Source organism: Anser cygnoides, chromosome Z, assembly GCF_040182565.1.
Source record: "Anser cygnoides isolate HZ-2024a breed goose chromosome Z, Taihu_goose_T2T_genome, whole genome shotgun sequence".
In the NCBI taxonomy this organism is placed as follows: Eukaryota; Metazoa; Chordata; class Aves; order Anseriformes; family Anatidae; genus Anser; species Anser cygnoides.
Window position 1 is genome coordinate 62,159,263 of NC_089912.1, and position 27,956 is coordinate 62,187,218.

At 50.5% G+C, this 27,956-nt stretch overlaps 3 long non-coding RNA genes across 7 annotated transcripts; 1 reads left to right on the top strand and 2 right to left on the bottom strand.

The window, feature by feature from the left end:
• Positions 1–5,150: 5,150 nt before the first annotated feature.
• Positions 5,151–8,016, bottom strand: LOC136788928 (uncharacterized). Its single transcript, XR_010827544.1, has 2 exons — positions 7,592–8,016; positions 5,151–7,439 (listed from the first exon to the last, which is right to left on the bottom strand). It is a non-coding gene; the product is annotated as an uncharacterized lncRNA (long non-coding RNA).
• A 402-nt stretch (positions 8,017–8,418) lies between these two features.
• Positions 8,419–12,559, top strand: LOC136788925 (uncharacterized). 5 transcript variants are annotated; one of them, XR_010827533.1, is made up of 3 exons: positions 8,419–11,375; positions 11,675–11,743; positions 11,818–12,559. It is a non-coding gene; the product is annotated as an uncharacterized lncRNA (long non-coding RNA). The 5 variants fall into 5 exon arrangements; XR_010827534.1 differs by having other exon boundaries at positions 8,419–11,361; XR_010827532.1 differs by having other exon boundaries at positions 8,419–11,743.
• A 6,582-nt stretch (positions 12,560–19,141) lies between these two features.
• Positions 19,142–22,004, bottom strand: LOC136788927 (uncharacterized). The gene is made up of 2 exons (XR_010827543.1): positions 21,583–22,004; positions 19,142–21,430 (listed from the first exon to the last, which is right to left on the bottom strand). It is a non-coding gene; the product is annotated as an uncharacterized lncRNA (long non-coding RNA).
• Between the last annotated feature and the right edge of the window lie 5,952 nt (positions 22,005–27,956).

Genomic DNA, 27,956 nt, shown 5'->3' on the forward strand with positions numbered 1-27,956 from the left:
TGCCGCCGCCTGGTGGCCAAAAGTGGGTACTGCAGGTGCCCCGGGGCCGCGCATGCGCGGGGGCGCCCCCTGGCGCCCTCTGCCGCCGCCTGGTGGCGAAAAGTGGGTACTGCAGGCGCCCCGGGGCCGCGCATGCGCGGTGGCGCCCCCTGGCGCCCTCTGCCGCCGCCTGGTGGCCAAAAGTGGGTACTGCAGGCGCCCCGGGGCCGCGCATGCGCGGTGGCGCCCCCTGGCGCCCTCTGCCGCCGCCTGGTGGCGAAAAGTAGGTACTGCAGGCGCCCCGGGGCCGCGCATGCGCGGTGGCGCCCCCTGGCGCCCTCTGCCGCCGCCTGGTGGCCAAAAGTGGGTACTGCAGGCGCCCCGGGGCCGCGCATGCGCGGTGGCGCCCCCTGGCGCCCTCTGCCGCCGCCTGGTGGCCAAAAGTCGGTACTGCAGGCGCCCCGGGGCCGCGCATGCACGGTGGCGCCCCCTGGCGCCCTCTGCCACCGCCTGGTGGCGAAAAGTGGGTACTGCAGGCGGCCCGGGGCCGCGCATGCGCGGTGGCGCCCCCTGGCGCCCTCTGCCGCCGCCTGGTGGCCAAAAGTGGGTACTGCAGGCGCCCCGGGGCCGCGCATGCGCGGTGGCGCCCCCTGGCGCCCTCTGCCGCCGCCTGGTGGCCAAAAGTGGGTACTGCAGGCGCCCCGGGGCCGCGCATGCGCTGTGCCGCCCCCTGGCGCCCTCTGCCGCCACCTGGTGGCGAAAAGTGGGTACTGCAGGCGCCTCGGGGCCACGAGTGATGTTACTACATCATTTACTACATTTTTTCCTGCGAGTGATGTTACTACATTGATTTTGGTTTTGGGGTGTAATCTGTTATGCTGCTAGATTTTTCTTCCTGTGCAGAAGAAAAGTTGAGCTAATTCCAGTTAGCTTCAGTAACTTGCTTTCTCATATTGTCATTTCAATATTCAAAGCTGAAGCAAAAGCATTGGTATTGTTGCTTCTAGAGAGACGCCAGTTCTCCGGTCTGCACTCTGCATGCTGTTCAGATAAGCTAGAAAAAAATAAAGGAAAAGAAAAACAGCTGCTGCTTCTCCTGCTCTCTTTCTGCTTTCTACTTTCTTGTGCTTTGCCCCTCCCCTTTCCCAGGTGATTGGCTTTGGGTTCCAGGCAGGGCCTAATGGTAATTGAGTCACAGGCATCCCATCAGAGAGCTCATTCTGCCTGGGCTGCAGTTTGGGGTAAGTGCTTTGTTTTTGCTTCAGTGAGTTGCAGGGGTCTTTAGGTGGGTCAGAGTCTACGGACTGATGCGTTTCCAAGTAGAGATAGGTACGTCCTTCTTTGTGAGGTAACAACTAGTAGGATCCTTGCTGATCCTGGCTGGAATAATAATAATGCACAACACAGAAATCATATGAGAGATTTGGGGTCAGAATGGGAAAGTACTCGTGGATGAATCCCAAGGACCTGGTATCCCAAGGTCTCTTGAAAGTTCATTTTGTGATTAAAGCCTGGCAAGATACACAGAAAAAGCTCCAGAAGGTGGGGGTTGTAGTGAACAGTCACTGTGGGGGGCCCTCCTGCGGGAGGCCCTGGAGGTGTATATCGGGAGGGGAGATGAGAAGGAAAAGCAGAGAGCGAAACTAATGGTATTGACAGTGTAGCAGGTAGTGAGGCAGAGGGTTGGAGAGAGAGGAAGAAAATCATCTGGGGGAGTCAGGGCCAGGATGGAAAGGAGAGGAAGAGAGATGAAGGAATAGCAGGCAAGGAAAGACAGGCTTTGAAGTGTGGCCAGGCTGGCCGTTTCAAATAGGAATATCCAGAGTGGAAGAAGGAGGAGAGAAGGAAAATGGGAAAGTACAGGCTGGAGAAAGATAGAAGTGTTAAAAAGGGTTATTGAAGGTGTTAAAGGTGGGGTATGTAGTGTTTGACAGAGCTGTTTGAAGTTGAATGAGCAGGGAAAGAGGATGAAGGCATTATCTAAGTAACAGTCTAGAAGTTTTGGTATATTTGCTGTGATGTTTGGTCAGTTTCCCAAGTATGGGGGGGGGGGGGGGGGCAGCCTGCTCCACCCCCCCTCTCCCCCCCCCAAACCTTGGTATGTGAACCCAATACACTGGGGCAGCTAGATCATTACTGGCTTGTAAAGTATCAGGGATTAAATTAACTAATGAAACCCTAAAAGTGATGGGGGTAGAAGGGGCTGGGATAACAGCCCCACTTTTGGGGGATACCAGGCTGAGAGTAGGGGATAAAATGATTACTGGGCAATTACTGTATGTACCAAAGGCAGGGACTAACTTGTAGGGAAGGGATTTGATGATGAAATTGGGCATTCAAATAGCAAATTCTTAGACTGGAATAACAGTGTTATTAATGGAGTGCTCTCAGGCCCTGAGAGCAAAGATCTATTCACCTCTGACTGGAAAGACCCTGAAATGGGGGCGGAAGCAACAATACAGATGGACAGTTTTACCTCAGGGGTTTACAGGGCCACCAATTTATTTGGGCAAGTTCTAGAACAGATTTTGGAGCAATTACAACCTCCCGAGGAGGTATTACTGTTACAAATATGTAGATGATCATTTATTGTCAGGACAGGAGAAAAGAGTTGTGAAGGAAGCTACTGACAAGCTATTCGGCTCGGGAGTATTGAAAAAGAAATTACAATATGTAGAAGGAGAAGTCAGGTATTTAAGGCATCTAATGTCTGAGGGAAAACAAAGAATAAATCCAGAGAGGATTCAGGGAATTGTTGAAAACTAAGAAAGAATTAAAAAGTTTTGAGAGATTTTTTTTTTTTTTTTAAGGAATCAGGCACCACGAAGTCTGAGGGAAAATGGATACTCCCTGATGGGAGAGAAATGCTGAATAAAGCACCAATGAGGCAAATATTAACTGTTTTACATCAAGAGAGTCACTGGGAGGTGCAAGCAATGTGTGATGTTGTGCTAAGAAAGTATGTCTGTGTAGGAGTATACACTGTAGCGAAGCAAATATGCAGAGGATGTACCGTATGTCAAAAGGTAAATAAAAAGGTCATCCGTAACCCATCTAGAGGGGGACGGGAGCCAGGGATTTGACCTTTCCAAAGCATACAGGTAGACTTTACCGAGTTACCTAAAGTAGGGAGACTAAAGTACTTGTTTGTCCTAGTTGACCGGATGGGTGTAAGCTTTCCCCTCGGTATCTGCCACTGCGAACACGGTGGCTAAGGTATCACCGGAGCAAATAGTCCCTAGATATGGGATAGTTGAAAACATTGATTCAGGTCACGGAAGTCATCTCGCTTCACGAGTACTGCAAGGGCTAATGCAGGCCTTAGAGATTCAATGGAATTTTCACACCCCCTGGCACCCCTCCTCTTCTGGGAAGGTAGAGTGAATGAACCAGACATTAAAGAAGCAATTAACTAAGTTAGTGTTAGAAACCCAACTTCCTTGGGTAGAATGATTACCTTTAGCACTCCTCCAGGTTCAAACAGCACCAAGAAACGATATAGGAATTTCATCGTATGAGATGCTGTTCGGATTCCCCTATCTGGGCAGAAGGGATGAGATACCACAATTCAAAACAAGAGAAGTTTCCTAAGAACTGTATTCTGGGGTTGTCCTCTTCTTTGTCATCTCTCAGGACCCGTGGGTTGTTGGCTCAAACCCCACCTTTGGAATTCCCCATTCTCCACCATCAACCAGGAAATTGGGTCCTGATTCGGACCTGGAAAGAATCAAAACTCCAGCCTGAATGGGAAGGACTATTCCAAGTACTACTAACCACTGAAACAGCCGTAAGAACTGCACAAAAAGGCTGGACTCACTATACTCGAGTGAAGGCATCCGTCGACCCTAGTACCTGGGAAGCTGTTCCTACAGAAGACTTGTTGGAAGTTGAAATCGAAGAGAAAAATCTTGTAGTGGACTGTGAGCAGGATAAAAGCTTACAGTTGTAAACTAACCTTTTATTTTCACAGGTAACTAATGAGTGTGACTTGTGATTGAGAGAAAGGACTGGCCTATAGCGAATCAAAGTGCTCCCAAGGGGTTTTTGTTCTAGTAGTAGGGTACATATATCTTACTCTTTGTATTGGTAATTATTTGGAAACCTAAGGGTTAAAAATAATGACCGGGAAAAATCAACTATTAATTTTGTTTCTAGTGACTGTAGGCCTCAGAGAAGGCCTTGGTCAATTGGCAACTTGGAAAAGGCATGACCAGATAATAGTAAGATGGGATACCCCGTCAAAATAGGGGTGAATGTGACAGAGGGTTATGTACCACAATCTGTCATGTTTGATGCTTGTGAGGTGTTAGCTTGTGGAGATTTAAATGCCCAATGACAACTGAGCAGAGAGAACAAGTAACTGGGAGACACCCAACAGCCAGATTGAGAGCAGCTGTATGGAAACGATCCTCTATTGCCATCAGAGAAAGGGAGAAACTCAAGGAGAAAACAGGAGAGAAAACAGGAGGCTCTCTTTGAAATGTGGCAGTTCAAACATTTGAGATTGAAACAGGGTATGGGGATGTGAATGCCTGGATAGAATGGGTCAAATATGCTGTCCAGAGTCTCAACCGTAGCACTTGCTATGCTTGTGCCTCGGGACGACCGATTGCCCGGATAGTGCTCTTCCCATTGGGGTGGACCAGGGATTCCCAGGGGATGCGATGTATGATTGCATTGTACCAAGAAAAGACTGCCTGGGGAAATGAGGCCTGTAAGTCTCTCTCTTTGCTGTTCCCTTCCTTGCGTGATAGCAATATCAGGGTTCCCCCTGCATTCTCTACAGCTACAGGTGACCATGCAGCTTGCCTCTCACGGCAGGGTGTGAGCGCTACCCGGCATCTGGGAGAATTTGCCTTGTGCACAAGGACCTTGAATGCTACCAAGGACCTGATGGGAAACTGCTCAAGACTTGAGATCCCCAGGGCAGATCTGTGGTGGTACTGCAGAGGGAAGATCTTATGGTCCACCCTACCATCTAATTGGGGAGGCACTTTTGCACTTGTTCAATTAGCTATACCCTTCACCCTGGCATTTGAAAGAGAAACATCACAAATACACAGAAGAAGTAAAAGAGGCTTAGGAATATCATTTGATGATAGAGTGTACATAGATTCTGTTGGGGTGCCTAGAGGAGTTCCCGATGAACAGAAAGCCAGGAATCACATTGCTGCAGGGTTTGAGTCGCTGTTCTGGTGGGTAACAATCAATAAGAGTATTTATTATAGTCAGCAGATATTCATAAATCATACAAGGGATGCGATAAGAGAAATCGCTGAACAACTAGATGCCACCAGCAAAATGGCTTGGGAAAACAGAATAGCATTAGATATGTTGATCGCGGAGAAAGGAGGTGTGTGTGTGTGTGTGTGTGTGTGATACTGAGCAACCATTGTTGCACTTTTATACCCAACAATACTGCCCCAGATGGCACAGTAACTAGAGCGTTGCAAGGGCTTCCCGCCCTTGCCAGTGAATTGGCAGAGTAATTAGGAACCGGCCCTTCCTTCGCGGGATGTTCGGAATCTTGGTTTGGTAAATGGAAAGGGATCCTAGCGTCCGTATCTGCGTCCTTGATCGTAGTATCAGGAGTTTTGACGGCCCTTGGTTGTTGCATTATCCCCTGTGTAAAAGGACTAGTACAGCGGCTCACTGAAACTGCACTATCGAAAGAAATGACAGTGGAGCCACCACCTTACTCACGTAAGGCGATGATATTAGAGGGGATGGAAAGCAAAGAAGGTGAAGAAGAGGAAGAGATCTACCAAATTACACCGCAGAGAAAAGTTTTGCAAAAATCAACAGTTTATAAAGAAGAAAAGGGGGGAATTGTGGGAATAAAAATGTTGTTTTTGCAGAGTTACGTTGTTTAGAGGGAAGGAATGCGGTGTTGAGATAGGCTCGCAGTGATAAGAAAGCTTAACGGACAACCTTGTAAAATGCAGACAACCGGACCCCTCAGAGCAGCTAGGTGAAAATCACGGCGTCAAGTCAGATAAGTGAAGAAACATTACCACTTCAAACAGTAAAAAAGTCAAAAGAAATTTGAAATTGAACAGGCCGGCAACTGAAGGCCACGTAGTGTCTGTGAAGCGTCGGATAGGTTGTGAACCCGGAATACCCAGTCAGTGGGGAAACAGGGGAGGGTCCCGGTCGTCGAGAAAGAAAGTACACAAACCGTACTGTGTGACTAGTAGGCGCGCTCCTGCTTGTGGGACGCGTGCCATTGCGATCGCGAATAAATTACTACTTCACTGAGATCCTCGCCTGAGCCTAAGCTACTGGCTACGGAGTGTTTCTCACGCTCCCTGCGCGTAATCCTGGCTACAATATACCGCGTTATCGAAGGTGCCTTTTAAACAACATTGATAGAAACTCAGGGGGCGATAGTACTGACCCTGGGTGTGGAATTATCCACGCAGGGAATAATCCACGCTGCACCAAATATGGTAGCCACAGGAACGCTAATATACATAGCGCGTGCCAGATGCGACGTGAGAATCCTGCACCTGGATGGCCTGTCCCAAATGGCGAGAGGTGGTACTGGCTACGTGGCAATAAAGCCAGGAAGGTGTTGCCCCTGGGATGGAAGGGAGCTTGCACCCTGGAGGCAATAATTCCAAACGTGACTATTATTGAAGACCCACAAAGCCAAAGCCCCCTTGAGACCACACGCAGGATTAAGCGGACTCCAGACAATTCTCTAGTAAAATTCTCTAGTATTTCACAGCTTTGCAAGGTGGTTTTTACCTCGGTGAGGGGTGGGTGAATTAGAAAAAGCTATTGCAAATATCTCCGCTATAACTGAAGAACTAGAAAATAAGTTTGATAAGTTTGCAAAAATAGCACCGTAGAATCGAATAGTATTAGATTCATTAATAACCTCATAAGGAGGAGCGTGCACTGTAATTAATGCTAGTTGCTGTATAGATGTAGATCAAACGGGACGGATTTGACTGATATTTGGGGGGAAAAAAAGGTATACTGGGGGGCGTGGGGGGGGAAAGATCCTACATAGAGTAGCTCAAGATGACAGTTCCTGGGCATTTAGAAACATGTGGGAGATACTAACTTCGTGGTTACCTGAACAGAATTGGCTCAAACAACTATTTGTTGGTATTGTAAAAATAATGGCGTTGTACGCCTCCCATCCCCCGTGACATCCGAAGAAGACTATTGCGCCTTAACGTTGGAGAAACTCAAGAGCGCGGTACGTGAAGAGGTGCAAAAACAACAGTAGGAGTAAGGAAAGGAGAGGAGGGAGCTGTGACAAACTAAGTTGTGTTTTTGCAGTAGAGAACTAATTTTCTGTATTCCGAGGTAGCTGTGCAGTCATAATGAGGAGAAACGCCACGTGGGTAAGTGGACAGTAGGCGGCCTCACTGTTCCGAAATAAGGCAGAAGCTTGAGGAAAAACAGGTTGAGCAGCGTGGGCACGGTAAAACAAAGATCACAGGTTCCTGAAACATAAGAAAGGAAAAAAAAAAAAAAAGGAAATAAGAAGGGAGAAATTAAAGGGTTGAAAAAGAAGTAAAATTGTACATACATGGTACATACAGGGGAGGGGATCAGGTGTCGGGGAATAGGGAATAAAAGTTGATGCTGTGCTTACTGCAATGCGCTCCTGATCGGCAGGACGCCCGCCACTGCAACCGCGAATAAAATAGCCTCACAGAAGATCGTGTGTCAAGAAAATTATTTGAGATGTTTCTCGCAGATAGACTTGACGAGAGAGGACCAAGAACACCCGCGCCTTCTTTAAAAAAAAAAAAAAATAATAATAAAAAAAAGGCAGCACGGAGGCAGCCTCAGGGTCGCCTTCCCACAGGGAAGCGGCGCCGTGATTGGCTGGACCGTGAGGGCGGATGTGGCGTCACGGCTAGCCTTAACTCAGGGCGGAAACGCTCCGTGATTGGCTCGGAGGAACCCAGGGCGGAGGTGCCGTGCAGGGCTTGCCGGCGCTATGGGCGGAAGCTGTCGGGCCGGGCCGCGCCGGGCTCAGCTCGGGCCGGGCCGCCGCGGCGCGGTGCCGCAACGAGGTTGGTGGTCGGCGCCGCCCCGGGCCGGGAGGGGGCGAGGCGGCGGGCGGTTGGGGCGCCACGCGGTCGGCGGCTTCTGCGGAAACGGCCCTTGTGCGGGGCGGGGGCGGCGCCGGAGCGGAGCGGACCGGGCCGGGCGTGCGGCGGGGTCTGCACTGCGCGGGGCTTCGGAGGGCTGGGGGAGAGGGGGGCGAAGCGGCGCGGGGGGGGGCGGCTGCGTGCGCTTGGCCGACTCCCCTCTGGGGCGGATGGACTGCTCCGTCCCGCGGCATGCTGGGAGCTGTAGTTCTGTGGTGCGCGGCCGGTCTTTCCCCGAGCCGGGGCCGCGGCCGGGGCCGGGCCGTGCGCGCCGGGAGGCGCAGGTTGCCGCTGGCTGCGAGCGCGGCTGCCGGCGGTGAGGCGAGCGAGAGCCTTCGGGGGCGCTTCCCCGGAGCGTCGGGCCGGGAGGGGTGGGGGCTGCGGCGGCCGGGCGCGGGTCCTCGCTGCGCTCGATCGTCGGGCTGCGCCTCGGAGGTTTTCCTCCCCCCGCGTGCTGACGGCCGGCTCTCTCCTTTCCCTGCGGCTCACCAGGGCAGAAGCAGCTCCCCGCCGCTGGGACCCCCGCGGGGTTTGTCGCCGAGCGAAGGTGGCGCGGCAGCTGAAGGGAGGAAAGCTGCAGCTGGCGTGCTGCAGTCGCAGGTTTCCCAGGAGAAAGAGCAGCCCGTCTGTCCCAGCTGTCCGGGTAAGTCGCAGCGACCTCCGGGTGAAACCGAGGCGTGCTCGTAGACTTCCTGCAGCCCAGGCTCAAAGGCTTAATCAAATTTGCAGAAGCGCGAACTGCTCGGCGTGGGAAGCTTAAAGGAAAGCCATGTAGTGCCTGCCAAGCTGTAGTAGCTTCTTAGACCTAGAACGAATTGGCCTGTTGAGCTCTGTCTCTTTGTTGCTCAGTCTGTGGTACAAGAGGCTAACCTTTGTCCTGCCTCAGCTTTCAGAGTTGTCCTAGAAATAAACCGGTGCTTGCGGGGCTTTCCAGAACGCTGGTTGTGGTCGGTCAAGACAGACGTGAGAGGTGATTTCTGCCTGTCTGTCTGTCTGTTGGTTATGCCCCGAGAGTTTTGCTTGAACTGTGTGCAACAAAAGAGGCCTTGAGCCTGTACTGAGCAGCGAGAGAAAGCAAAACTCCAGGTAAGCGCTGGCCGTGGCAAAGTTGCTTGGGAATTGAGCGGCTGGGGGCTTTCCAGCGGAACTCGGTACGCAGACAGAAACGTGACCTTCGAGGTCTGCCTTGCGTTGAAGCTGTGGTATTTGACCCATAACTGTATGGAGTTGCTAAATCCTAGAGGGAATGATAGAGACGTCCCTGGTTCAGCCTTTTTTGCCACAGTCATTGCAGAAATGTTGGAAAAGTGAGTATCATCCCTCTCTTTAAATTCATCTTTTAAAGCGTTCTTTCTGCAGACTCCTGTCTGTGGTTAGGTACTTGATTTGCGTGAAACAGAGCCAGACTTTCCTATTAACTAGCACCCTGATTGAAATTCCCTGTCATCGGAGGACAGGAACTATAAATGGTGCTTGGCAGTTTAAAATCTCTTGGCTTCTACGGAGGCTAACTTGCCAAAGCGAATAGGAAGTAGCCTAAAGTTCGGTAAAGACGCTGAATAGAAAAGGTCCTCTTCTTGACGGGAAAAGAGCTTTGCAGAACACAAGCTCTGTTTCCCGTAGGGCTCCCTACTTACCCACCCGCTCAGCGATTATTGCAGGCTTTGACTGGTCCCCTCAGGTCCAATATCGCACAAGCGTTGTGCCGCAGACGGTACCTTAGCTTACTTTCCATCTCGTGCTGCGTTACTTATACCCACAGAAGACTTACTTCAGCGTCAAATAAACCCCGTGCGAAGCGTCCCCGACTCATGCCAGTGGGACCATCCTGTTGTGGCTGGTAAAATCCAGGAACAGGACGATGCTTGGAAGAATGTAACCTGTGGAGGAGCAGGCAACAGTCTCCTGTTAGGCAACAGGTTTTCGAGACTGGTTTTCCCACCGCCCTGTGCGTTTTGAAGGAGGCAGTCCCTAAGCTGATGCAATCCAACTGCATCTAAGCTGTAGGTTGGTACTACCATAAGCTATAAAGGAACTTAACGTGTTGGGTTTTTTTGTTTGTTTGTTTGTTTTTTAATCGAGGCTCGTGTGCGTGCGTTTGGCTTGTCCCGATGGCTGGTGTAGATGATAGCTCACATGCCCCAAAGCTCCTTGTGCTGATGTTGGATCTGCCCCTTGGCAAAGGACTGCATCCCGTGTGTTCAGCTTTTCTTCCTTACCATCTCGTATGTATGTATGTATTTATTTACTTTTCTGAAAGAAAGGGTGGATTTTTCATGGGTCTCTCTGTGAGCGTATCGAACCAGGCTGTTCAAATGGCTGTTGACGAAGGGGATTTTGTTGGCTCTTTTAGATAGCTATTCCTACCAAAGATCGCATCGGTTACAAAAGGTTGTAGTAACCTCGCAGTCTCTACGTTCTGTAGCGTCTGTAGCAAAATAAACTGGCAGATGAATAAATGAGCAGGTACAAATACACGTGACTCTACAGCTGAGATTAAATAACGTGCTGTTTCTTCTGTGTTTTGTCTTTCAAAGCGCATTGTTGCCGAGCGCCTGAGCTTTTTGCTCGTGTTACCGAGGCAAGGAATGGCTGTGCTTCTTCCCCCCTCATCCCTCTCTTTTTTTTTTTCTCCTCCTCTCCCTTGATGACAGGGACTCGAAATGTTTGAAAATTAAAAAAAAAAAAAAAAAAAAAAGGCGACGGTGAACACTGACAGAATTGGGTGACTTTTTTAAGGCAGAGGGCAAAGAACGTGGAAATTTCTAGTATGTTAGTGTCACTCTGTTAACAGAACCAACGTACACGCCGCTTGCTGTCCCTAGTTTTTTGGTTTGGTTTTCCTTTCAGTAGTCTCCCCAAAGGCTCCACAAAGGACACCTTGTGTATCTTTTCTGTTCTTCCAGGATTCATTTGTCAGGAAAGACAACCATGAAATCCAAGGGCTGTGGACAACCATCTACCAGATGGTTGTTGCAGTTGCCTTTGGTCACGTCATTCGTCCTTTTAGCTCGCCCTTTCCTTTACCTTGAGTGGAATTTTTCTTGCCGCGCTGTTTGCAGTGGTAACATTGCTGCCGAGGTGTTTTTTGACTAAAAATGATCTTAACTGTAGTAGTGAATTCACAGATTGTGGCTTTGTGTAATGACTCCCATGATCGCAACTTTTTTTTTTTCCTTTGTCACAGATAGGAGAAAAGCTCTTTCCAGAGAGATGGAGAAGGAATTAATAATACCTCTGCCTCATTCTGTGAGACCGGAAGACAGTGAGTGACTAACTGTAAGCTGCGATTCTCAGGAGTTGCATAGCTAAGAGTCTCGGGTTCCTTCTCTGCCTGACCCCTAGGGCCTTAGGCATGGGAAATCTTAGGCTTAATGTTTTTCCCTATGAAATACTGTCACGTTAAGGGGCATAGCTGAGTAACTGTTACAGTTGTGGTCGGATTCAGGGTACTGACCTATCATGGTCACAGATTCACCTAAATAATGTAGCACGCCCTTGGTCTAGTCACGTTTAATGAGAACTGTCACGGCTGGGAACAATGCAATGAAGGGCAGTGTTCAAATGTTACCCCACAGAGTCCCAGTGCGGAGGGTGGCAGGGGGAAGAGAGGCTCAGCCCGTCGACTGATCCCAGAAGTCAGAAAGGTATCCTTCGTGATGGTATCTTCCCTAACATCCCCTTTCACTTCAGACAGTTTACATTATTTTCTCTCCTTTAGGTGGGGCTTGAGTGACTCTCGTCAGGCATACCTTGGTTATGATTGGTGAAAAGTTTTCTTGCTTTTGTTTAAAGGTAAGGGGTCTGAGAAATTCATAGCACGCCCTCAGTGAGGGGTGGTCGTCCCTTGGAGGCACGGACCTTTTGGGATGGAGGTGTGTTTTGGTATTATGATGATACTAGAATGAGCAAAAGTTCCCTAGAGTACAGTGTTTTGTTAAAAACATGACAGGTCGTTGGCTCAGGGTAGCAAAGGTGCAGCTTATCAGTGTGTCTCAGCTTATCAGTGGGTCTCAGTGTGCACGAGAGCATCGGATCCCCATCTGGTTGCAGAGCCTATCCGTGGTGTTTCCACTCCGCTTTACGCTCCCTCCCCTTCCTTGGAGTCAGCACACCGAGTTCCCCTAGTGCGATAGCACGTAAAGTTGGAGGCCTAGGGAATGCTTAGGTAGCGCAGCTGCCCTCCACCCTGAAAGCTTCGATGCTGTACGCTTTCTTTAAAAGGTGAATATGAGTTTAATTTGCCTAGTTACTTCAGGCAATTACTCTGCAACTACCCAAAGCAGCGACAGTGAGAAGCCCACTTCCAGCATCCGCTCCCCACGCAGGGACGGACAGACGGACGCCGCTCTTTGCCTTGCCCGCCAGGGGAAGGGGAGAACGACCGGGCAGGGAGCCCCACCGCAGCCCCCCTCCCCGGAGTCCTGCACAGCAGTTTAATAAAGTTTGCTTTCCGGCCCGTGCCCCCTTTGGTGGTTGCCATCCCAGGAAGTGGCTTTCGCCGTCTGTGTGTGGGTGCAGGTTCCGTAGCGGGGTGGGTATGGAGAGGGGGTGGCCCCCTGTCTGTCGGCCGGAGTGCGGGGCCAGCCCTGCCAGGTGGGGGGGCAGCTGCCTATTGTGGGACGGGGAGGGCAGCTCGCTGCTGTCTTTGCTACCTGGGGTGGGGAGACTGCTCTGTGGGGTGGGGGCTGCTTGCAGAGGCGCAAGTGGGGAGGGGGCTGGGGGTTCCCGGCAGGACCCCCAGGGCAGGCGATGGCGTTGTGGAGGCCGGGTCCCGGGGGATTGGCGGCTGGGGCAAGGAAAGCCCAGGCGGGGGTGGCATGGGGTGGCAGGCACAGGTCTGCGGGTGCTGGGCTGCAGGTGGGGAAGCCTGGGGCTGGCTCCATGGTGTCGGCAGTGTCAAGCCGCCAGGAGCACCATTCCCCCAGCAAGCCGGGAGTTGTGGTCGTTGGGCTCAGAGCATCCCGTTGCCCACGTTGGGTTCGTTGTTATTATCTCCCTGTCTTTTTTGTCCTGATAAAAAAATGTACTGTTACAGCTTGCCGCCGCTCAGCTTCCCAGCCGTGAGCGGCACGTTGCTCAAGGCAGACCCTTCCTCCCTGAGGCGGCGTGGGGTGCAAATTTCTGCTGTTTTCGTTTGTGCTTTCTCTGGGAAAATGGTCTGGGAAGCCGTCCCTGCTGCCCTCAGGACGCATCCTGCCGGCGAGAAGCGGGTACTGCAGGCGGCGGGGCCACGCATGCGCGGTAGCGCCTTTGAATGCCCCCTTCCGCCACCTGCTGGTGAAAATCCGGTACTGCAGGCGCCTTGGGTCAGCGCATACGCTGTGGTGCCCCCTGGCGCCCTCTGCGCCACCTGGTGGCCAAAAGTGGGTACTGCAGGCACCGTGGGGCCGCGCATATGCTGTGGCGCCCTCTGCCGCCGCCTGGTGGCGAAAAGTAGGTACTGCAGGCGCCCCGGGGCCGCGCATGCGCGGTGGCGCCCCCTGGCGCCCTCTGCCGCCGCCTGGTGGCCAAAAGTAGGTACTGCAGGCGCCCCGGGGCCGCGCATGCGCGGTGGCGCCCCCTGGCGCCCTCTGCCGCCGCCTGGTGGCGAAAAGTAGGTACTGCAGGTGCCCCGGGGCCGCGCATGCGCGGTGGCGCCCCCTGGCGCCCTCTTCCGCCGCCTGGTGGCCAAAAGTGGGTACTGCAGGCGCCCCGGGGCCGCGCATGCGCGGTGGCGCCCCCTGGCGCCCTCTGCCGCCGCCTGGTGGCCAAAAGTGGGTACTGCAGGCGCCCCGGGGCCGCGCATGCGCGGTGGCGCCCCCTGGCGCCCTCTGCCGCCGCCTGGTGGCGAAAAGTAGGTACTGCAGGTGCCCCGGGGCCGCGCATGCGCGGTGGCGCCCCCTGGCGCCCTCTGCCGCCGCCTGGTGGCCAAAAGTGGGTACTGCAGGTGCCCCGGGGCCGCGCATGCGCGGGGGCGCCCCCTGGCGCCCTCTGCCGCCGCCTGGTGGCGAAAAGTGGGTACTGCAGGCGCCCCGGGGCCGCGCATGCGCGGTGGCGCCCCCTGGCGCCCTCTGCCGCCGCCTGGTGGCCAAAAGTGGGTACTGCAGGCGCCCCGGGGCCGCGCATGCGCGGTGGCGCCCCCTGGCGCCCTCTGCCGCCGCCTGGTGGCGAAAAGTAGGTACTGCAGGCGCCCCGGGGCCGCGCATGCGCGGTGGCGCCCCCTGGCGCCCTCTGCCGCCGCCTGGTGGCCAAAAGTGGGTACTGCAGGCGCCCCGGGGCCGCGCATGCGCGGTGGCGCCCCCTGGCGCCCTCTGCCGCCGCCTGGTGGCCAAAAGTCGGTACTGCAGGCGCCCCGGGGCCGCGCATGCACGGTGGCGCCCCCTGGCGCCCTCTGCCACCGCCTGGTGGCGAAAAGTGGGTACTGCAGGCGGCCCGGGGCCGCGCATGCGCGGTGGCGCCCCCTGGCGCCCTCTGCCGCCGCCTGGTGGCCAAAAGTGGGTACTGCAGGCGCCCCGGGGCCGCGCATGCGCGGTGGCGCCCCCTGGCGCCCTCTGCCGCCGCCTGGTGGCCAAAAGTGGGTACTGCAGGCGCCCCGGGGCCGCGCATGCGCTGTGCCGCCCCCTGGCGCCCTCTGCCGCCACCTGGTGGCGAAAAGTGGGTACTGCAGGCGCCTCGGGGCCACGAGTGATGTTACTACATCATTTACTACATTTTTTCCTGCGAGTGATGTTACTACATTGATTTTGGTTTTGGGGTGTAATCTGTTATGCTGCTAGATTTTTCTTCCTGTGCAGAAGAAAAGTTGAGCTAATTCCAGTTAGCTTCAGTAACTTGCTTTCTCATATTGTCATTTCAATATTCAAAGCTGAAGCAAAAGCATTGGTATTGTTGCTTCTAGAGAGACGCCAGTTCTCCGGTCTGCACTCTGCATGCTGTTCAGATAAGCTAGAAAAAAATAAAGGAAAAGAAAAACAGCTGCTGCTTCTCCTGCTCTCTTTCTGCTTTCTACTTTCTTGTGCTTTGCCCCTCCCCTTTCCCAGGTGATTGGCTTTGGGTTCCAGGCAGGGCCTAATGGTAATTGAGTCACAGGCATCCCATCAGAGAGCTCATTCTGCCTGGGCTGCAGTTTGGGGTAAGTGCTTTGTTTTTGCTTCAGTGAGTTGCAGGGGTCTTTAGGTGGGTCAGAGTCTACGGACTGATGCGTTTCCAAGTAGAGATAGGTACGTCCTTCTTTGTGAGGTAACAACTAGTAGGATCCTTGCTGATCCTGGCTGGAATAATAATAATGCACAACACAGAAATCATATGAGAGATTTGGGGTCAGAATGGGAAAGTACTCGTGGATGAATCCCAAGGACCTGGTATCCCAAGGTCTCTTGAAAGTTCATTTTGTGATTAAAGCCTGGCAAGATACACAGAAAAAGCTCCAGAAGGTGGGGGTTGTAGTGAACAGTCACTGTGGGGGGCCCTCCTGCGGGAGGCCCTGGAGGTGTATATCGGGAGGGGAGATGAGAAGGAAAAGCAGAGAGCGAAACTAATGGTATTGACAGTGTAGCAGGTAGTGAGGCAGAGGGTTGGAGAGAGAGGAAGAAAATCATCTGGGGGAGTCAGGGCCAGGATGGAAAGGAGAGGAAGAGAGATGAAGGAATAGCAGGCAAGGAAAGACAGGCTTTGAAGTGTGGCCAGGCTGGCCGTTTCAAATAGGAATATCCAGAGTGGAAGAAGGAGGAGAGAAGGAAAATGGGAAAGTACAGGCTGGAGAAAGATAGAAGTGTTAAAAAGGGTTATTGAAGGTGTTAAAGGTGGGGTATGTAGTGTTTGACAGAGCTGTTTGAAGTTGAATGAGCAGGGAAAGAGGATGAAGGCATTATCTAAGTAACAGTCTAGAAGTTTTGGTATATTTGCTGTGATGTTTGGTCAGTTTCCCAAGTATGGGGGGGGGGGGGGGGGGCAGCCTGCTCCACCCCCCCTCTCCCCCCCCCAAACCTTGGTATGTGAACCCAATACACTGGGGCAGCTAGATCATTACTGGCTTGTAAAGTATCAGGGATTAAATTAACTAATGAAACCCTAAAAGTGATGGGGGTAGAAGGGGCTGGGATAACAGCCCCACTTTTGGGGGATACCAGGCTGAGAGTAGGGGATAAAATGATTACTGGGCAATTACTGTATGTACCAAAGGCAGGGACTAACTTGTAGGGAAGGGATTTGATGATGAAATTGGGCATTCAAATAGCAAATTCTTAGACTGGAATAACAGTGTTATTAATGGAGTGCTCTCAGGCCCTGAGAGCAAAGATCTATTCACCTCTGACTGGAAAGACCCTGAAATGGGGGCGGAAGCAACAATACAGATGGACAGTTTTACCTCAGGGGTTTACAGGGCCACCAATTTATTTGGGCAAGTTCTAGAACAGATTTTGGAGCAATTACAACCTCCCGAGGAGGTATTACTGTTACAAATATGTAGATGATCATTTATTGTCAGGACAGGAGAAAAGAGTTGTGAAGGAAGCTACTGACAAGCTATTCGGCTCGGGAGTATTGAAAAAGAAATTACAATATGTAGAAGGAGAAGTCAGGTATTTAAGGCATCTAATGTCTGAGGGAAAACAAAGAATAAATCCAGAGAGGATTCAGGGAATTGTTGAAAACTAAGAAAGAATTAAAAAGTTTTGAGAGATTTTTTTTTTTTTTTTAAGGAATCAGGCACCACGAAGTCTGAGGGAAAATGGATACTCCCTGATGGGAGAGAAATGCTGAATAAAGCACCAATGAGGCAAATATTAACTGTTTTACATCAAGAGAGTCACTGGGAGGTGCAAGCAATGTGTGATGTTGTGCTAAGAAAGTATGTCTGTGTAGGAGTATACACTGTAGCGAAGCAAATATGCAGAGGATGTACCGTATGTCAAAAGGTAAATAAAAAGGTCATCCGTAACCCATCTAGAGGGGGACGGGAGCCAGGGATTTGACCTTTCCAAAGCATACAGGTAGACTTTACCGAGTTACCTAAAGTAGGGAGACTAAAGTACTTGTTTGTCCTAGTTGACCGGATGGGTGTAAGCTTTCCCCTCGGTATCTGCCACTGCGAACACGGTGGCTAAGGTATCACCGGAGCAAATAGTCCCTAGATATGGGATAGTTGAAAACATTGATTCAGGTCACGGAAGTCATCTCGCTTCACGAGTACTGCAAGGGCTAATGCAGGCCTTAGAGATTCAATGGAATTTTCACACCCCCTGGCACCCCTCCTCTTCTGGGAAGGTAGAGTGAATGAACCAGACATTAAAGAAGCAATTAACTAAGTTAGTGTTAGAAACCCAACTTCCTTGGGTAGAATGATTACCTTTAGCACTCCTCCAGGTTCAAACAGCACCAAGAAACGATATAGGAATTTCATCGTATGAGATGCTGTTCGGATTCCCCTATCTGGGCAGAAGGGATGAGATACCACAATTCAAAACAAGAGAAGTTTCCTAAGAACTGTATTCTGGGGTTGTCCTCTTCTTTGTCATCTCTCAGGACCCGTGGGTTGTTGGCTCAAACCCCACCTTTGGAATTCCCCATTCTCCACCATCAACCAGGAAATTGGGTCCTGATTCGGACCTGGAAAGAATCAAAACTCCAGCCTGAATGGGAAGGACTATTCCAAGTACTACTAACCACTGAAACAGCCGTAAGAACTGCACAAAAAGGCTGGACTCACTATACTCGAGTGAAGGCATCCGTCGACCCTAGTACCTGGGAAGCTGTTCCTACAGAAGACTTGTTGGAAGTTGAAATCGAAGAGAAAAATCTTGTAGTGGACTGTGAGCAGGATAAAAGCTTACAGTTGTAAACTAACCTTTTATTTTCACAGGTAACTAATGAGTGTGACTTGTGATTGAGAGAAAGGACTGGCCTATAGCGAATCAAAGTGCTCCCAAGGGGTTTTTGTTCTAGTAGTAGGGTACATATATCTTACTCTTTGTATTGGTAATTATTTGGAAACCTAAGGGTTAAAAATAATGACCGGGAAAAATCAACTATTAATTTTGTTTCTAGTGACTGTAGGCCTCAGAGAAGGCCTTGGTCAATTGGCAACTTGGAAAAGGCATGACCAGATAATAGTAAGATGGGATACCCCGTCAAAATAGGGGTGAATGTGACAGAGGGTTATGTACCACAATCTGTCATGTTTGATGCTTGTGAGGTGTTAGCTTGTGGAGATTTAAATGCCCAATGACAACTGAGCAGAGAGAACAAGTAACTGGGAGACACCCAACAGCCAGATTGAGAGCAGCTGTATGGAAACGATCCTCTATTGCCATCAGAGAAAGGGAGAAACTCAAGGAGAAAACAGGAGAGAAAACAGGAGGCTCTCTTTGAAATGTGGCAGTTCAAACATTTGAGATTGAAACAGGGTATGGGGATGTGAATGCCTGGATAGAATGGGTCAAATATGCTGTCCAGAGTCTCAACCGTAGCACTTGCTATGCTTGTGCCTCGGGACGACCGATTGCCCGGATAGTGCTCTTCCCATTGGGGTGGACCAGGGATTCCCAGGGGATGCGATGTATGATTGCATTGTACCAAGAAAAGACTGCCTGGGGAAATGAGGCCTGTAAGTCTCTCTCTTTGCTGTTCCCTTCCTTGCGTGATAGCAATATCAGGGTTCCCCCTGCATTCTCTACAGCTACAGGTGACCATGCAGCTTGCCTCTCACGGCAGGGTGTGAGCGCTACCCGGCATCTGGGAGAATTTGCCTTGTGCACAAGGACCTTGAATGCTACCAAGGACCTGATGGGAAACTGCTCAAGACTTGAGATCCCCAGGGCAGATCTGTGGTGGTACTGCAGAGGGAAGATCTTATGGTCCACCCTACCATCTAATTGGGGAGGCACTTTTGCACTTGTTCAATTAGCTATACCCTTCACCCTGGCATTTGAAAGAGAAACATCACAAATACACAGAAGAAGTAAAAGAGGCTTAGGAATATCATTTGATGATAGAGTGTACATAGATTCTGTTGGGGTGCCTAGAGGAGTTCCCGATGAACAGAAAGCCAGGAATCACATTGCTGCAGGGTTTGAGTCGCTGTTCTGGTGGGTAACAATCAATAAGAGTATTTATTATAGTCAGCAGATATTCATAAATCATACAAGGGATGCGATAAGAGAAATCGCTGAACAACTAGATGCCACCAGCAAAATGGCTTGGGAAAACAGAATAGCATTAGATATGTTGATCGCGGAGAAAGGAGGTGTGTGTGTGTGTGTGTGTGTGTGATACTGAGCAACCATTGTTGCACTTTTATACCCAACAATACTGCCCCAGATGGCACAGTAACTAGAGCGTTGCAAGGGCTTCCCGCCCTTGCCAGTGAATTGGCAGAGTAATTAGGAACCGGCCCTTCCTTCGCGGGATGTTCGGAATCTTGGTTTGGTAAATGGAAAGGGATCCTAGCGTCCGTATCTGCGTCCTTGATCGTAGTATCAGGAGTTTTGACGGCCCTTGGTTGTTGCATTATCCCCTGTGTAAAAGGACTAGTACAGCGGCTCACTGAAACTGCACTATCGAAAGAAATGACAGTGGAGCCACCACCTTACTCACGTAAGGCGATGATATTAGAGGGGATGGAAAGCAAAGAAGGTGAAGAAGAGGAAGAGATCTACCAAATTACACCGCAGAGAAAAGTTTTGCAAAAATCAACAGTTTATAAAGAAGAAAAGGGGGGAATTGTGGGAATAAAAATGTTGTTTTTGCAGAGTTACGTTGTTTAGAGGGAAGGAATGCGGTGTTGAGATAGGCTCGCAGTGATAAGAAAGCTTAACGGACAACCTTGTAAAATGCAGACAACCGGACCCCTCAGAGCAGCTAGGTGAAAATCACGGCGTCAAGTCAGATAAGTGAAGAAACATTACCACTTCAAACAGTAAAAAAGTCAAAAGAAATTTGAAATTGAACAGGCCGGCAACTGAAGGCCACGTAGTGTCTGTGAAGCGTCGGATAGGTTGTGAACCCGGAATACCCAGTCAGTGGGGAAACAGGGGAGGGTCCCGGTCGTCGAGAAAGAAAGTACACAAACCGTACTGTGTGACTAGTAGGCGCGCTCCTGCTTGTGGGACGCGTGCCATTGCGATCGCGAATAAATTACTACTTCACTGAGATCCTCGCCTGAGCCTAAGCTACTGGCTACGGAGTGTTTCTCACGCTCCCTGCGCGTAATCCTGGCTACAATATACCGCGTTATCGAAGGTGCCTTTTAAACAACATTGATAGAAACTCAGGGGGCGATAGTACTGACCCTGGGTGTGGAATTATCCACGCAGGGAATAATCCACGCTGCACCAAATATGGTAGCCACAGGAACGCTAATATACATAGCGCGTGCCAGATGCGACGTGAGAATCCTGCACCTGGATGGCCTGTCCCAAATGGCGAGAGGTGGTACTGGCTACGTGGCAATAAAGCCAGGAAGGTGTTGCCCCTGGGATGGAAGGGAGCTTGCACCCTGGAGGCAATAATTCCAAACGTGACTATTATTGAAGACCCACAAAGCCAAAGCCCCCTTGAGACCACACGCAGGATTAAGCGGACTCCAGACAATTCTCTAGTAAAATTCTCTAGTATTTCACAGCTTTGCAAGGTGGTTTTTACCTCGGTGAGGGGTGGGTGAATTAGAAAAAGCTATTGCAAATATCTCCGCTATAACTGAAGAACTAGAAAATAAGTTTGATAAGTTTGCAAAAATAGCACCGTAGAATCGAATAGTATTAGATTCATTAATAACCTCATAAGGAGGAGCGTGCACTGTAATTAATGCTAGTTGCTGTATAGATGTAGATCAAACGGGACGGATTTGACTGATATTTGGGGGGAAAAAAAGGTATACTGGGGGGCGTGGGGGGGGAAAGATCCTACATAGAGTAGCTCAAGATGACAGTTCCTGGGCATTTAGAAACATGTGGGAGATACTAACTTCGTGGTTACCTGAACAGAATTGGCTCAAACAACTATTTGTTGGTATTGTAAAAATAATGGCGTTGTACGCCTCCCATCCCCCGTGACATCCGAAGAAGACTATTGCGCCTTAACGTTGGAGAAACTCAAGAGCGCGGTACGTGAAGAGGTGCAAAAACAACAGTAGGAGTAAGGAAAGGAGAGGAGGGAGCTGTGACAAACTAAGTTGTGTTTTTGCAGTAGAGAACTAATTTTCTGTATTCCGAGGTAGCTGTGCAGTCATAATGAGGAGAAACGCCACGTGGGTAAGCGGACAGTAGGCGGCCTCACTGTTCCGAAATAAGGCAGAAGCTTGAGGAAAAACAGGTTGAGCAGCGTGGGCACGGTAAAACAAAGATCACAGGTTCCTGAAACATAAGAAAGGAAAAAAAAAAAAAAAGGAAATACGAAGGGAGAAATTAAAGGGTTGAAAAAGAAGTAAAATTGTACATACATGGTACATACAGGGGAGGGGATCAGGTGTCGGGGAATAGGGAATAAAAGTTGATGCTGTGCTTACTGCAATGCGCTCCTGATCGGCAGGACGCCCGCCACTGCAACCGCGAATAAAATAGCCTCACAGAAGATCGTGTGTCAAGAAAATTATTTGAGATGTTTCTCGCAGATAGACTTGACGAGAGAGGACCAAGAACACCCGCGCCTTCTTTAAAAAAAAAAAAAAATAATAATAAAAAAAAGGCAGCACGGAGGCAGCCTCAGGGTCGCCTTCCCACAGGGAAGCGGCGCCGTGATTGGCTGGACCGTGAGGGCGGATGTGGCGTCACGGCTAGCCTTAACTCAGGGCGGAAACGCTCCGTGATTGGCTCGGAGGAACCCAGGGCGGAGGTGCCGTGCAGGGCTTGCCGGCACTATGGGCGGAAGCTGTCGGGCCGGGCCGCGCCGGGCTCAGCTCGGGCCGGGCCGCCGCGGCGCGGTGCCGCAACGAGGTTGGTGGTCGGCGCCGCCCCGGGCCGGGAGGGGGCGAGGCGGCGGGCGGTTGGGGCGCCACGCGGTCGGCGGCTTCTGCGGAAACGGCCCTTGTGCGGGGCGGGGGCGGCGCCGGAGCGGAGCGGACCGGGCCGGGCGTGCGGCGGGGTCTGCACTGCGCGGGGCTTCGGAGGGCTGGGGGAGAGGGGGGCGAAGCGGCGCGGGGGGGGGCGGCTGCGTGCGCTTGGCCGACTCCCCTCTGGGGCGGATGGACTGCTCCGTCCCGCGGCATGCTGGGAGCTGTAGTTCTGTGGTGCGCGGCCGGTCTTTCCCCGAGCCGGGGCCGCGGCCGGGGCCGGGCCGTGCGCGCCGGGAGGCGCAGGTTGCCGCTGGCTGCGAGCGCGGCTGCCGGCGGTGAGGCGAGCGAGAGCCTTCGGGGGCGCTTCCCCGGAGCGTCGGGCCGGGAGGGGTGGGGGCTGCGGCGGCCGGGCGCGGGTCCTCGCTGCGCTCGATCGTCGGGCTGCGCCTCGGAGGTTTTCCTCCCCCCGCGTGCTGACGGCCGGCTCTCTCCTTTCCCTGCGGCTCACCAGGGCAGAAGCAGCTCCCCGCCGCTGGGACCCCCGCGGGGTTTGTCGCCGAGCGAAGGTGGCGCGGCAGCTGAAGGGAGGAAAGCTGCAGCTGGCGTGCTGCAGTCGCAGGTTTCCCAGGAGAAAGAGCAGCCCGTCTGTCCCAGCTGTCCGGGTAAGTCGCAGCGACCTCCGGGTGAAATCCAGGCGTGAAGGGGATTTTGGTGGCTCTCTCAGACGGCTAGCCCTACCAAAGGTCGCATCGGTTACAAAAGGTAGTAGTAACCTTGCAGTTTGTGTGTTCTGTAACGTCTGTAGCACAATAAACTGGCAGGTGAAGAAATGAGCGGGTAAAAATACACGTGACTCTACAGCTGAGATTAAATAACGTGCAGGTTCTTCTGTGTTTTGTCTTTCAAAGCGCGTTGTTTGACTCGGTGATCCTTAACGATGATCCTCGGTGGTCCCTTCCAACTCAGGATATTCTACGATTATGTTGTTGCCGAGCGCCTGAGCTTTTTGCTCACGTTACTGAAGAAAGGAATGGCTGTGCTTCTTCCCCACCCCCCTCTTTTTTTTTCCTCTCCTCTTCTCCCTCGATGACGGGGACTCGAAATGTTTTTCTCAGATGTCCATGTGAAAATTTAAAAAAAAAAAAAAAAGAAGCTGATGGTGAACACTGACAGAATTGGGTGACACTTTCAAGGTAGAGGGCAAAGAACGTGGAAATTCCTAGTACGTTAGTGTTACTCTGTTAGCAAAACCGACGTACACGCCGCTTGCTGTTCCTAGTTTTTTGGTTTGGCCTGGTTTTCCTTTCAGAAGTCTCCCCGAAGGCCTTTGTGGACAAAACTTTGTCCCGCTTCAGCTTTAAGAATTATCCTAGAAACAATGAACAAGTGCTTGCAGGGCTTTATGGAACGCTAGTTGCGGTCAGTCAAGAACAACTTGGGAGGCAATTCCTTTCGTGGAATTGTAGAGTGATCGAGAGATCAAGGCCAGCGTTGTGAAGAAATAGTGCCAGGTTATAGTCACAGGTGACTGCCTTCTGAAGGGAACAGAGGCTCCCATCTGCAGATCAGACCATCTTTACCGAGAGCTTTTCTACCTGCCTGGGGCTTGGATCAGGGACATTGCTAGCGAGCTTACGAGCTTAGTTCAAACTTCAGATTATTCCTTACTCCTGCTCTTTCACGTGGGTACCAACAAGTTTGCAGCAAGAAGTCTGTGTTCAATCAAAATAAATTTCAGGGCCCTGGGAAGCTAGCTAGAGGATTCAGAAGCACGGGTTATCGTCTAGCATTTTGGGATATATTAAACACAGTGTAGCCAGCTGGTCAAAAGAGGTGATTCTCCCACTGTATTTAGCGTTGGCGAAGCCTCTCCTTCGATATTGTGTGCGATTCTGGGCTCTACGATATAAAAAGAACGTTAAGATCCCTGAAAGCGTACAGAGGAGGGCAACAAAGCCGGTAAAAGGATTGGAAGGCACGCCCTGTGTGGACGCTACAGTACTTCTGCTAGCTCCTCGGAATTGTATATAGTCATGAGTAACGCTCCTGATTCTAAATACATAGTCTTTCCCTGCATATAAGCCGAACGCTATTCTACAATCGTTTGCTTCTTCCGGCAGTGGATTCTGTCTTTCAGTGATTTATGGGTACTTTACATGTCCTGGATATTGCTTTCCAGATACCTGGAGCTTGCTAGCTTTTCTGTCTCCCAGACGTGTGGCTGATAGTGGTCTAGTCTTGTGAGCTGTGCTGCCGTGAAGTCTGTCACCTGTTGATGCTGAAGGTACTTTTCTAGAAAGAGGAAGGTGGTAGGTACAGTTTCACACCAGGACATCAACAAAATCACGTACTCTTTTTATCATCTCCAGACGTGTTTCCTTCGGTGGCTTCTGGACTTTGGTCCATATTGTAGGCCCCGAGAAGGAAGGAGGTTGGCTTTTCATAACCACAGTTTCTTCCAGCTGTTTCAGATGGATTTCATGGTTGATTCTAGTTGAAATGACTGCCTCAGGAAAAAAAAATAACAAAAATGGTAGTCCAAACAACTTATAAAAAAATAAAAATAAAAAACAAACGAAAACACCGCTCCCATTTCCTCACAGCTTATTCATTTGCTGTGGTATCTTCTTTATGGAAAGAAGTGTCCTTTCCTTCCCAAGCTGTAAAGGAAGAGTTCAGGTACTCTTCACTTGTGCGCTTTAATCTGTGACGTGTTTGTTCGCATAGAACTTCTGGGAAGTTTGGCGGTAGAGTTTAGGGTTTACATGTTAGGTAAACAGAAGTATCGCTCAACTCAGAACATAGTTAAATAAAAGTACAATATTTATTTAAAATGAATAAGTGTGTGTCTATAGTCTTGTGTCCTTTCTTTGCAGAACTCAATAGTTAGCCTTTATACATATTTCTAAGTTGCCCGGTTTATCAGTGTACAACACAGCATTCGGGAATATCATCTGAGATTTTAGGTGAAGAGGACTGTCCTTTGTTCAGTTGTGCACTCTTGTGTGTCAGCCCTGATTCTGAACCGTATAAAAGCTGGAAACTTCTTTCCGGTTTTCTCTCTAACCTCACTGAAGTGTGGGTACTTCCCAGCGTACGTGATACTATTCAGCATGTGGATATTCTGTTTCCTCACACTAGCTACAATTCCGGTGAAGTTACGCATCTTGAGCCTGCATGTTAGTGTTTCATCCTTTCAGTTCCACAAAAGGAGGGTTCAGTGGAAGTTTTGAATCCTGTAGAGTGGAATACAGGTTTTTAGCCTCAAAGGCTTTAGTTATTTTTCCCTGGTGAGCTTTGGAACAGAAGATATGTAACATTAACAGTTTTTTATTATTCATTTCAGGACTCTTTGACAGCCCTCCTGGATCCGATGATGCAAAGCTCACTGACATATCCTACCCAGGAGACCAACAATCGGTGACGTTTGGAACCAAATCCCAGGTGGGAAACGTAAGTTATCAAAGTGGAGCAAGAATTCGTGTTGAGCATGGGGATTCAAATAACAAATGCATTTTCGGGAACTGGCTCTATCCTTCATCGCAGGTGAAAGCAGCTCTGTGGGCCCTCCAAGGAGGCACCTCTGCAGTGATTGCAAGTGGAACCCACCCAAAGATCTCGGGTCGTGTCATCACAGGTGTTGTGGAAGGGAAGAAAGTTGGAACTTTTTTTTCAGAGGTAAAACCTGCAGGTGAGTACGGAAGTAACATGTACATTGGGAGCTGTAGAGATTTCCTGGAAGTTTAGGGTCGAAATTTGGCTAGGCCTGCCTGTTCAACAAATGGGAAACTACGCTCTGCTTGACAAACGGCTTTTGAAAGGTAACTTTTAATGTTGGAATAGAACATCTTGAATCCTCTGCTCGGGTTCCTTCCAGCTGATGACTTGCTGCATCAGACTTGCATTCAAAGAACTAGGTAGAATTTGTATTGCTTTTAGTCTTAGAGGTTATCATCTATTATTGAAGATTCCAGGGTGAAAGCGTGCATATAGAATGTACGGCTGAACTAAGATAGTGTGTAGTTTGGGTTTTTGTCGTAAGTTCTTTTAATGACTCGGTCTTTTGTTACCGTATGCAGGAATGTTTTCCTGCCTCTGTGTTGCTGTGACAATGTAACAAGGGCCGCAGAAAGTCAGACCAAAGATCGGTGGTCTTAGCAGAATGGAACGAGTATAGAGCGATACTTGTGACTTGCACTTTAAGACAAGCCAATGCCTTTGAGTATAAAAACGCTTAATGTGTTTCTTGTAAAAATCGGCCATATCCTTTGAACCCATGTAAACACTTAGCATCCGTGGGTCACAGCAGTCACGAGCCTTAACTAGGTATTGTGCGTAAACTCTGGAGCTAGCACTATGTGGAGAACTGCTTCCTTTATTTTGTGTGTGTTTGTGGGCAGGAGGAGCGTTGAAGTTTGCTTCCTGCTAGCTTTTGATGCCCCCGCCTTCTGTATGGAAAGAGAACATGGGTGATCGATCTCTGTTCAACTTTTATGATATGAGACATCGTCTTTTCCCTCATCGTCTCTTTGTCACATGAAAAAGGTTTTTTCTTAGTCCTTTTCTACAGAAACTGTTCCAAAAGTTTGGCGATCCCTGTTTCTCTTGGCTGAAACTGTTTTTATTCTACTGTGACCTTTTTAAGATAGGCAAAAATAAAATTCTGTGTAGCATCCAAGATGCAAATGAACCTTCAGTTTATGAGATGGCAAGGCTAACTTTGAGTTTTGATTAGACTGGTGATGTTTCTTGTTGCCTTTCCTAGGCCTTTTCCAAAAGCTTAAACGTGTAAGTTGCTCTTCGACGCTGATGAGCATTGAGGTGATGTTTTCATAGGATTATGTGCAGTACCGAGGCCTGATTTCCCCTTTTGCCTCTGCATTTCTTCACGTTTATCTGCTTTGAATTGTACTCGCTATTTGGCTGCATAGCGGCTGCAAAGGAATCACAGGCTGGTTGAGGTCGGAAGGACCTCCAGAGGTCACCTGGTCCAACACCCCTGCTCAAGCAGAGCCACCCAGATCTGGTTTTCCAGGACCACGTCCAGACAGGTTTTGAAACCTCACAAAGACTGTGACTCCACGACCTCCCTGGGCAGCCTACGCTAGTGCTCAGTCACCCTCACAGCGAAAAAGTATTTACTGATGTTCAGGAAACCACAGGAGGGGAACATCCTATGTTTCGGCCTGTGTCTGTTGCCTCCTTTTTTGTTCCTTGGGTACCAGTTAGAAAAGTCTGGCTTTGTCTTCCTTCCACCCTCCCTTCGTGTGTTTACAGACGTCGATGAGATCCCCTCCAAGCCTCCTCTTCTCCAGGCCGAACGGTCACAGCTCTCCCAGCCTGTCCTCATAGGAAAGGTGCTTCAGTCCCTTACCGTCCTCGTGGCCCTCCGTTGGACTCTTTGCAGTGTGTCCAGGTCTCTCCTGTACTGGGAGGCCCAGGCCCAGCACTCCAGGTGCGGCCTCACCGTTCCTGAGCAGAGGCGGAGGATCGCCTTTCTTGACCTGCTGGCAATACTTTGCCTAATGCCACCCAGGATACCCTCAGCTGCTTTTGCAGCAAAGGCACATTGCTGTTTCGTGTTCAAGTTGGCGTCCACCAGGAAACTTAGCTCCTTTTCCGAGAAGTTCCTTTCTGGGAAAAAGTGCGATATCAGCGCTTTTCACTTTGTCCTACTGCAATAAATTTGTATCAGCTATAAAGCTTTTCATCTTGTAACCCCACGTCTCAGACGATTACAAATATGGTGAACAGCAAAAGTAAAGGTGAAATCTTACTGCGACCCTTCCTCTACCATGGAACGTGGTTACTCCCATTCTTTCTTTTGTCTTCTGTCTTCCAAAACACGCTTTAAATATTCAGGTACCTTTTTAAAATGAACTCTTATC